This window comes from Panthera leo, chromosome C2 (assembly GCF_018350215.1).
Source record: "Panthera leo isolate Ple1 chromosome C2, P.leo_Ple1_pat1.1, whole genome shotgun sequence".
Classification (NCBI taxonomy): Eukaryota; Metazoa; Chordata; class Mammalia; order Carnivora; family Felidae; genus Panthera; species Panthera leo.
The window spans coordinates 73,513,640-73,524,797 of record NC_056687.1 but is presented as its reverse complement, the minus strand read 5'-3'; the positions used below and the strand labels follow the sequence as shown (position 1 = coordinate 73,524,797).

The 11,158-nt window shown below is 47.4% G+C and overlaps 1 long non-coding RNA gene across 1 annotated transcript; it reads left to right on the top strand.

Annotated features, from left to right (window-relative positions):
* Positions 1-99: 99 nt before the first annotated feature.
* LOC122198673 lies at positions 100-7,041 on the top strand. The gene is made up of 5 exons (XR_006193094.1): positions 100-202; positions 412-659; positions 3,328-3,462; positions 4,289-4,394; positions 6,878-7,041. It is a non-coding gene; the product is annotated as an uncharacterized LOC122198673 (long non-coding RNA).
* Positions 7,042-11,158: the final 4,117 nt, after the last annotated feature.

Below are 11,158 nucleotides of genomic sequence, written 5' to 3'. Positions count from 1 at the left end.
ATGTGGACCTGTGGTTCTCAAGGTGGTGTGCTCACTCCAGAATTCCAGAACCTCAGCCTCTGGAAGCTTCTGCCTTCTGTTCTGGGCCTCTCTGTCTGGGATGTCTCATAGGCATCTCAGACGCCAAGTAGAAGTTTGGGAGCCACTTTAGCAGCTGTATTCAGCCACTTCCATTCCTTCTTTACTCCAAAATATACCTCAGGTCAGTCAATTCCTGTAGGGAAAATTCTGCCTTTTGTAAACAAAGTCTAGCTGTCACTGGACAGAGAAGCCATGTCTCTGATTCGTGAGTTCCCCCTTTTTCTTGAGAGTTTCTCTCTAACCATTACCCCAGCCCACAGTAACCTGGATGAGGGCCTGCTATTTTCCCTGCATCAATCAACTCATGCCTCTTTCTTCGCTTTCCTCCAGCAGAGACAAAGCCGCGCTCTTTGACAAGATTTGTTTCACTGGAGACTCAATGATAACAAAAAAGAAGTAAACGCGGGTCATGCTGTGACACAAGATACCGGGTGGGCTTTTCTCTTTGAGGCCTGCGGACCCCTCCTGGTCCCGGCCTCCGCTTCTGTATCCCCCTCATAGGCATTATCTCAGCACTTGCCAAGCAGAGTATGTGCCCAGTCTCCTTGCTTCCTCAAGTCTCCACCCAGACAGCTAGAGTAAGTTTGTCCTATTTATATGCTCTGTTTCTGCTTCTTGTTAGGACACCCATCCCCCCCTCAAATAACCGGCATTGGAAATGACCCTCGGAGGAGACCAAGTCCACTTCAGAGCCATGGTCTTGTAGCATTGGAATGAAACCAAAGTGTGACATAGTGACCTTGGTTTGCACAGTGAATGGGCACCACACCTCTGGCCGGCCTCATTGCCACCTTAAGAACTGTTGTGGGGATGCCTGGGTGCCTCCGTCAGTTGAGCGTCTGACTTTGGCTCAGGTCATGATCTCATAGTCCGTGAGTTTGAGCCCCGCGTCAGGCTCTGTGCTGACAGCTCAGAGCCTGGAGCCTGCTTCCGATTCTGTGTCTCCCTCTCTCTCTGCCCCTCCCCTGCTCATGCTCTGTCTCTCTGTCTTAAAAATAAATAAAAACATTAAAAAAAAATTTTTTTAAAGAAACACAGAAAAGTGCCCACCATACTTGAATGTGCATACCAATCACCTAGGGATCTTATTAAAATACAAATTCTAGGGACGCCTGGGTGGCTCAGTCGGTTAAGTATCCAACTTCAGTTCAGGTCATGATCTCACAGTTCGTGAGTTCGAGCCCCACGTCAGGCTCTGTGCTGACAGCTTGGAGCCTGGAGCCTGCTTCCGATTCTGTGTCTCCCTCTCTCTCTGCCCCTCCCCTGCTCATGCTCTGTCTCTCTCTCTCTCTCTCTCTCTTTCAAAAATAAGCAAACATGAAAAAAAAAAAAAAACAAAAAACTGTTCTGGCCCTTATCAGCCCTTGTCAGCATGTAGCAGAAGGCTCCCATACAATCCTTGACCACAAGCCTCCCCACTGTTGTGAATCCACAATCCTAATACTATAGAATATTGAAACTTAGGCATTCTCAAACGATTTGGTCTCGAGACTCTTTTCCACTGTTAAGAATTACTGAGGACCTCAAGAGATTTTGTTTGAGTTATAGCTGTCAAAATTTACGGTGTTAAAAATGAACACAGAGGGATTTAAAAAAATATTTATTTACTAATCACTTTAAAATTACAATAATAAACATGTCAATACAAGGAACTTTTTATTTTATAAAAAGTAATTTTTTATTTTTTATTTTTATATTATTTTATTAAATTTTTATTTAATTTTATTTTTATTTTATAAAAAGTAATTCTACTTCCCAAAACAAAAGTCTTACAGAGAAATGTGGCCTTGTTTTATATTTTGCAAGTTGCTTTAATGTTTAGCTTCAGAGTTGACCCTGGAGTCTCATAGCTTCTCCCGCATTCAGTCTGTTGTGCTATGTTGTTTGATGTGTATGTGGAAAATCTGACCTTATGCATATATGTAGTTGAAAAAGGGAGGAATATTTTAATAGTTTTCTTAGATAATTCTGGGTGTTCTTTTTTCATACTACATCTCAACTCAAGAGGTGGTAGTTTTTTTTAAAGTTTCCTTACAATGTAGAATATGAAACCACATCAATGAACTTTTTGCCTTCTTACATTAAAATCTATTCCTTTATCTTGCACTTTGACTTTATCTTTTTCTAACATCATACATGGGCCATTTAAAACAAATTGATTCACTGAGTTATATACATTTGTTCGTTTAATTAGTTAGTTAATTAATTTTTATTTTATTTGAGAGAGAGAGAGTGTGTGAGAGGGGAAGAGGGGCAGACAGAGAGAGAGAATCTTGCAGTCTCTACACTCAGTGCAGAGACCAATCTGTGGCTCGATCCCATGACCCTGGGTCATGACCTGAGCCAAAATCAAGAGTTGGATGCTCAACTGACTGAGCCACCCAGGCGCCCCAAGTTACAAACATTTTCTAAATATCAGCATTTAATATCCAGCATTTAAAATTAAATTTAAAATTAAATATCCAGCATTTAAAAATCACACTTGTTAATATCACCATTGGCATATCATTGGACAAGCCATTAAACCCTGGAAAGCTGTCAAGCTCGCAGTGGCAGATGCAATTTTTCCAAGATCCTGATTCTCACATGAAAGCTCGGATTTTGTCATGGGCAACAAATACTGTCTGTTGTTTTCCTTGAAGTGACAGCCTCATGAGATTCATTTTTGAAAAAATACCTGCCAAAACCCAAGTCTGAATAACCATCGTTTATCTGTTAGTTGCTTCCTTCACATAAAAACATGTTTTCTGAAAGGGTGATTAGTACAGCTCGCTATACTCAGCCACACAACTGATTCTTCTGGAGACAGCATGGTACTTCTGAAGGAGGCAGAAGTTATGTGCGCTCACCGGTTCAACACACACAGCATGAAAACAACCGTGCTACGCAACGGTTGAGGTTTCATAAAGTTGGTAACTTTATTGTTTTATCCCAGACCGTCTTAAAAAAATTTTTTTTTATGGCAAGTACACGATAGTGACGAATATACCGATTACCATACAGTCTAGGGTCGCTGTCTTGATTTGTGTTAAGGGACCAGCAGTTTTACTCACTGCTGCTTTTATACTATCACTGCGAATGTCCAAGGAGGGAGGAAAGGCAATGAACATCTTTGTACCGTTATGAAAATAGTTCTGACCTCATGGCATCCCTGAAACTATCTTGGTGACCCCAGGGATCCATAGTACACATTTCGAGAACAGCTGAACTAACTCACAGACTCTCAGTGGTTTCCATTTTGTACAGGCTAAAGACTGGCTGACCAGAAGGAGCATTTTATGAACTTCGACCTTCCACCTATTCTTCTGCAGGAAGATAAATAAAGAGGACTTCTCAGGAGGAGCAGCAGAGAGCCCGGGTGCTGTCTGTGGGGAGAACTTTGTGAGTTGCCAGCAAGCCTCGTTGTGGTGGATACATCTTGGGGGAGACTGCTGGTGGGAAGGTTGACATCAGCTGGGCAGCAGTCACCCCAGGGTACCGGAGGCTTATGCAGCTCTTGGGGGAAAGTCTGCTGTGCTTTGCTTGAATTCCAAAGCCGTGCGAGCTGCCAGTTCCAACGATGACCTCATTACAACTGACTGATTGAGCGAGGCAGACATCCTCCAAGGAGATCAAGTTCAGAGTGACTTTCTAATCAAACTGCACAGCGGCACGCTGCAGCTGCGGGCAGGAAGTGTGATTTGGGTTTTGCAGATGGGGCAATGGCATTTAGAGAGGGCAAGTGAATGGACAACAGTTGTGGAGTTGTGAACTAGCTTCATAGATTCAGAGACTTCTAGGGCTAGAGGAGAAGTCAGAGATCGACCAGACAAACTGAGTTAGAAGGAGTGGAAAGGTGGCTCAGGATTCATGGGCTACTAATGCTCATGAGTTCCCTAGGCAGCCAAGCCGCTCCTCTGCCCTCCCCACCAAGGTGGCTCCGTGCCCCTGCGTCACGTGGCTCAGCGGGACCGCCTCCCCAAAAGGAAGCCAGCTATTCAGTGTATCTTTGGTCTATTGACAATATTTTCAGAGAGGTCAGCAGGAAGGCTCCAAGTCAGAGTGTTAGGTGACCCGGCGGGTGGTCTTAGCTCAGCAGCTGGAGGAGGTCCAAGATTAGGTTCTTGCAAACGGTTGGTCACTTTCCCAGGGTCAGCCAAAGACCCTGGAATGGGAAAGATTCCGAATGGCTGGGAATTGACCCCTGGCACATATCTCCCTTCCTCAGGGGACAAATATGCTTCTCTGATGTCCATTATCTCATCTGCTTCCTGCAACATCCCTGTCAGACGGATAGGACTCAGGGTTTTATCCCCATTTTACAGATGAAGAAGGTAAGTCCCACAGAAGGGACATGACTTGTTGCAGTCACATTAGTAAGTACCAGAGCAGGTGCTTGAACTCGGGCCTCAAGTCTCACGGTCCAAGGCTCTGTCCAGGAGTCTGTGCTATTTCCCCTCAGCGCTGCCCGTCTGACTGTAGTACGCACAGAAGTGCCGGCAGTCATGGTCATCCCAAAAGGCATGGCTTATATTTTAGCGGTGTACATAACACACCTCTCTCAGCCTCCTTGGCCCATCTGGAATGATTCCTTCCTAAACACAAGGCACACTGACCCACTGAGGGTTGCTCTAGGACTGCCGCCCAATGGCAGTGATAGAACTTTTTTGTCTGGCTGTTCATCACTTGTGATTAAAAACCAGAGTTGCTACTGACTTTTTGTTTCGCATCGGGATGCTCTGGTGTAAAGGGAAGAGTGCCAGATTTGAGGACAGAAGGGTGGGGTTTTCGTTCCCCCGATATTTGGCAGCGGGTTACCTTTCACTCCAGCCATTTAATCTCTCTCAGCCTTAGTGTCCTCATTGACAAAAATGAGCATTAAGTATCATGTAGCCTAAGCTAGCTCGCAGGGTTTTTTTCTGAGCATCAAATGGCATCACTTTTATACAGATGCCTCGCATACTGTGAATCCCTATATAAAGGTGGGGGCCACACTCCCAGATAATTAACCATGTTTGAGCACCAAGTGGGATCTATTTTTACCTGGAAGGATGGTAGAGGCCCTCCGGATGGGCATTGCCTTCTTTAACTGGGGCCCTAGGAATTCCAACATTTGGGACATGTGAAACATGAGATGCCAGCAGCTGGAAGCAGGGCTTTGGTGGAAGGGGAGTGAACATGATTCATGCCAGATCAGCTCACCTTCCGGCAGCTCCAGTGGGATGGGTGCGGGTCCGGGGGTGGCATTTCCTGTGTGACCAGCGCAAGACCCCACAGTCCCTGTCTACAGGCTCCCACCACTCATGCGGCCAACCTCTGACCATTGTTCAAGCAGCACTGTGTACGATCTTTCGCCTGTCGGAGTGGTCCAGGCCCTGGGAGGAAGGACACGCACCGCTGGCCTTCAAGCTAGGCTCTCAGGCACTTGCAAAGAGGCGTATTCTCATGGCTTCCCCAGGGCGGCGCTGTGTTGCCGTGTTGTATGCAATGGCCGCACGTATGGCTAGAAGCAGGACTCCAAAGCCACCCTGCTTGGGTTACCTCTTCTTCTTACGTCTATGTTCCCCCCTTTTCTTGTCTTCAGTTAGCCTGGGCTGCCGTAACAAAATGTCATAACCTGAGTGGCATCTAACCAACGGGAACTTACTTCTCATGGTTCTGGAGACTGGCAAGTCCAAAATCATGGTGTCGTCAGATTCAGTGTCCAGGGAGAACCCATTCCTTATTCACAGAGGGCCATCTTCTCTCTGCGTCCTCACATGGCGCAAGGGGTGTGCTAGCACTCTGGAGTTTCTTTCAGGAGGGCGCTAATCCCATTCATGAGGGCTCCACCCTTAAGTCCTACTCACCTCCCAAAGGCCCCGCCTCCTAATATCATCATATCTTGGGTTAGGATTTCAACCTGAGGCTTTTAGGGGAACACAAACATTCAGCCAATACCAAGTACCTACCTCGAAGCATTGTTGTGAGATATAAACGAGTTTCCACGTGTACAAAAGGAGTCAGGACAGCGTCTGGATCATAAACAGACACAGTCCTCTGCAGAAGCCATGCTATTTGCAGAATCATCATGTGTAAGGGTTAGAACGGGCCTTGGATGGTCCCGTTTTACAAGTGGAGACATTAAGGTCCCGAGAGGAAAAGCAGTTTACCTACGGTCACCCAGCTGCTAGGCTGGACTACAAGCTCAGTCTTCTGATTTCAGTTCCAGGTACTTCTGTGTGATTCCCCTTTCCTGGCCTATCCACTACTTGAGTCAATCCCATAAGCCATTAAACCAGGTCTGCTGCTGATGCTATTGACCCCCAAGACATTGGTAAATGGAAGCAGATGTCTTACCACAAAGCGGACTGAGGACTTCTTATTTCTCTATCATCATGGCATTGTTTTCTGCCAGCCTGGATTCACAATTTCAAAAAGATGCCTGTGCATATTTCAATTCTGTCCTGCGATACCTCCCACTGCCCTGCTGCCTCATCGGTTCAGGCCCTCAATATCTGTCCCCTGGTTATTTGCCCTAGCTCCATATAATTGCCTGAGCAGTCTGCCAAAAACGCAGCTCAAGCATATCCCCATCTCTAAAATCTTCAGTGGCTTCCGTTCCCCACGGATCCCCTTCTGCTGGCACCATAGCTCTCTGCGCTCGTTGCCAACAGGTTTCTGGCTATGAGTTAGTTCACAGCGTCATCCTTTAGGCACCTTTTATCCCCACCCAGCCAGCCTCTTGCTGTTTTCTGCACAAATCTTGAACTTCCTTAAGGCACTGTGTTTGCTTAGACTGTTCCCTTGGCTTAGAATGTCCTCTTGTCTCTTCCAGGACTGCAGACATGCTACCCATTCCCCTACCTCAAATGTCATCTTCTCCACGAAGTCTTCTTCGTCAACCCACACGAGGCCTCAAAGTTCTTTGTGGTGTCTCTCTTGTCTCACTTACTGTGTTCTGTATTGTTTTAATAACTCCTGGGTCCCATGTCCCATGTCTCAAAGACCTATGGACGGGGGTGGGGGTGGGGGGTAGGGACCTCGTCTTTCCCAACTTGGTAATTGCTGCTGCCCATGCAGCAGTCTATATAATAAGCCTTTGTCAAATGAATACATTCTTCACAGTCTGTTATTGTAAGGGCGTCTCTGAATGATTAAGGTTAATATGAATAATTGAGGCTAATTATTAACCTCTGTATTATTAAGGCCAGTTCAGTCTCTGACTGCCTGTCCACAAACCAGTGACCTAGCCCTAGCAGCTCTATATCCACTGGAAGAATTTCCTTCTGGAACTTAAGACTGGTTGTTAGAGAAACACCCTGGGGGGCCAGAACCTAGATGGGTCTTTCACATTTGCAGTTGGCTTGAAGAAGGCTCTGAGGGGGAGTTGTATGGAGGCAGGTAAGGGTTGCCCCCAAACTGGCCTACGTTGTTGCAGATACTAAAGAAGCTGATTCATTCTCTAAACACAGCAAGTGTTTTATAAGTGGGCAGGCATTCATTCCCAACCAGCCTTTCACTTTTCCTGTGCTCTGTGAGTCTGGAATAACCAGCCAGTTGGCCATGGATTCCTAGGATGCTGTCTGGAAGTGAATGCTGTTGATTCTCACAGTTTGGACTTGAAAAAACTGTAATCAACTAGTCCTTTCACCATCCTGGGTAGACTTTGCCCTTCCCACCACAAGTGGCACATAGGGCTGGATCATCCTGCATCTTTCCATCTGAGTCAATAAGGGCTCTTTGAGCTCACCCTGGGCTGGACCTCATAGGGATGCCAAGACACGATTCTCATCCTCTCAGAGCAAACAGTGTCAGAAGGGCAGGCTGTAGGAGGAGAAAGCACCTGGCCTGACTCCTTTCATAGACCTGGCATCTGGCCAGAGCAAGACACACAATATACAGAGAACGTTGCATAACTGTGCGTGAGCAGGGGACAGATGGACAGTCACTGTTAGTCTTAGAAGTAGGATTGTAGGGGGCAGGCTCCCGATTCCAGAGCCTTTGCCCATTTGGCCTGGGTAAAGGCACCAACTGAATGGGGCGAGCAGGGGCTGAAGTCTAGCCCACACTCCATTTACCAAGGCCTGCTCCCTGCCATGGAACTACATCTGCCCTCCATAGGAAGGGCCATCTTTTCCATTTTACATAAGGATGCCTTCTGCCTGACCAATCTAGTGCCAAGAGGGCTGCAGGTGCCCAAGGCATGTCTTTTTCTAATTGGTCCTGTCACAGAAGCCTGGTTTTCAGATTCACACAAAGGTGTGCTAGAGGACAGTGATGCCCAACCGACCTTTCCCTAACTCTTCGACCACCTCTCACCTTCCCCTTGTAAAGATCCTCCATTAGGCTTAAACTTCTTATCCAGAACTGTAGCGGTCACTCCTTTTTCTGGGTCTGAAGGCCTCTGGTGCATTCTCCTCCTCTGCAAGGCACATACTTGTAAGTACTGTGTTTCCCTGTAAGTTGATGGACCTATTGACCTTGGTTTCCACAGCTCCTAGGAGTAGCCTAAAATACATGAATGGATGAAGGAAACCTAGGAGTAGCCTGAAATACGTGAATGGATGAAGGAAACAGTTGGTTAGTTGCCATATAAATCCGACCTCTGTACTGCCCCCGGTAGTATCTCATCCACACTCCCATTCTCCCACCTTCACGCCATCTTCTTGCTGATTATTGAAGTCCTCCTCTTCTTTCCTTTTTTAAATGTTTATTTTTGAGAGAGGGAGAGAGAGCGAGCGGGGGAGGAGCAGAGAGAGAGGGTGACGGAGGATCCGAAGCAGGCTCTGCACTGACATCAGAGAGCCCGACGTGGGGCTCGAATTCACAAACTGAGATCACAACCTGAACAATGTCGGACGCTTAACTGACTGCATCACCCAAGCACCCCTGAAGTCCTATGTTTCTTTACTACTTACCTCAAGTTCTGCTTTCTCAGGAGGCCTTCCCCAAAGGACTGAGGCCACAGATTAACCCTCTTGGTCTTTGGTACCACAAAAGGTGTGATAGAGATACTAGTAATAGCCAAAACTACCGTGGCCCTAATATGTGTCAGACTCTGAGCAGGATTCCGTTTAGTTTCGTGCTTGGGGGGGCACTTGGGTGGCTCAGTGGGTTGAGTGTCAGACTCTTGATTTCAGTTCGTGACCCCAGGTCATGGGATCAAGCCCTGGGTTGGGCTGTGTGCTGAGCAGAGCCTACATGGGATTCTCTCTCTCTCCCTCGGCTCCTCTTCCCTGCTGAGACGTGCGTACTCTCACTCTCTCTCAAATGATTAAAAAAAAAAGCATCAGCCAGGCTGTGTGCTAGTCTGGAGGCTTGACTGGGGAAGAATCCATCTCCGCTCCAAGCTCACTCTGGTTGGTGGAATTCATTTCCTTGCAGTTTGTAGGACCGAGGGTCCTGACTTCCTGCTGTCTGTCAGCTGGAAGCCTCCCTCAACTCCCCGAGACTGGCATGGCTTCTGTCCTTAGTCTAAGCTGCCTCTTAAGGTTCGATGCTTCTGACAGCCAGCTCTGTTTTTCTTTCCCTGAAGCAAGCCTGTCTTGATGAATCGATGCCCATTAAAGGCTGGGTGAGCCCTTTGGCAAAGTAACTCTGAAGGGCTGTGAGTTGCTGTTGTCATGCTGCCACTCATTCACCTGTGCATCTTCTGCTTCTCACAGAATCCATGCCAGTCAATGTTGTTGACCATGACTGTGACAATGGCAGATGAGGGAAGCCCTTCAGCCGAGGAATGGGGGGGAAGCCCAGCAGCAGGGGGAGGGCTCTGGCTGGGTGCTGGCTCTTTGGGGCAGGAGGGGAGCAAAGGGTGACCATGGGATAGGGGCGCAGGAAGCATGGAAGTTCTTCAGTTCCTTTTGGGATCCCAGTGACAAAAGCTCTTCCTCCCTCCCTGAGGCAGAGTGAGGCAGCAGGGCCGGCTGTGGACCCCTGGCCGTCCTGGATGCCATCTGCCGGTGTTGCCCACTGTCCCCTCATTCCCTCCCTGTCCCCTAAGACAATGATGTGCCATCTGATTTCCCTTTTCCTTCAGTATTGGGCTGGTGAGACTTTTCTTTTTTTCCAAATGTTTATTTATTTTGAGAGAGAGAGGGAAAGAGGGAGCATGAATGGGGGAGGAGCAGAGAAAGAGAGAGGGAGAGAGAATCCCAAGCAGACTCTGTGCTGTCAGCACAGAGCCCGGCACGGGGCTCGAACTCACCAACTGTAAGATCGTGACCTGAGCTGAAATCAAGAGTCGGACGCTTAACTGACTGAGCCAGCTGGGCTCCCCACAGTGAGGCTTTCTTACCCAGGTTCTGCTGATGACAGGTCTTCTCTCGAGCATTCAATTCCCGTGAAGGCTTTTGTCTCTGAGATCACCTTTCCATTTTCCTCTCCTGTTATGATTCTTTCTTTCTGGCTTGAGGCTCCCATTGTGTAAGTTTAGTTCTTTACCTGACCAATTCACCCTCTCCCATTACTTGGGCTCCCAAATTTCATTATGCGATGATCTTTCCCCTGAGATACCTGGTAGGCAGAAAATCGTAGTTTAAAATAATAATCCATCTCATTTAATCATTATCCACTCAGTACATGATCCGTTTTCCTGAGCTATCGTTCCATTTTATTTACTTTATCAGTGCCGTGACCAGAAAGGCAGGACCGTAATCCCAGCCACCTGGAAAGGATGGGAAACACTCAGGCCTTGTGAAACATTTTCTTACCTGCTGCAGGGCTGGGCACAGAATTAGCATTTACTCAATTAATGCTTGTTCCGGTGGTTCTATATTCTCCATTTTCCCCAAGTTTGACATCGTGTCCCTCTTCTTCCTGATTTGAACAAATAAAGAAACATTTGCCCAGGTGAAGTGCACGAATCACCTTTGATCTTGTCCTCTCCCCAACCTGTATGTCCAAGCAATCCCAGTCATGCCCATTTTAGCTTCAAAATATCTCCCTGGTCTACGTGCATGCAGGCCCCTCCCTGTCCTCTCCCCTGTGAACCACTGTACCGATCTCCCTGTTCTCGTTCCCTCCGTTCTTGCCTCTTCCAATCCATTCCTCACAGAGTGGCCAGATACTAAACCTAAACCTCATGATGACTGTGACTTCCCAGTGCCCTCAGAATTAA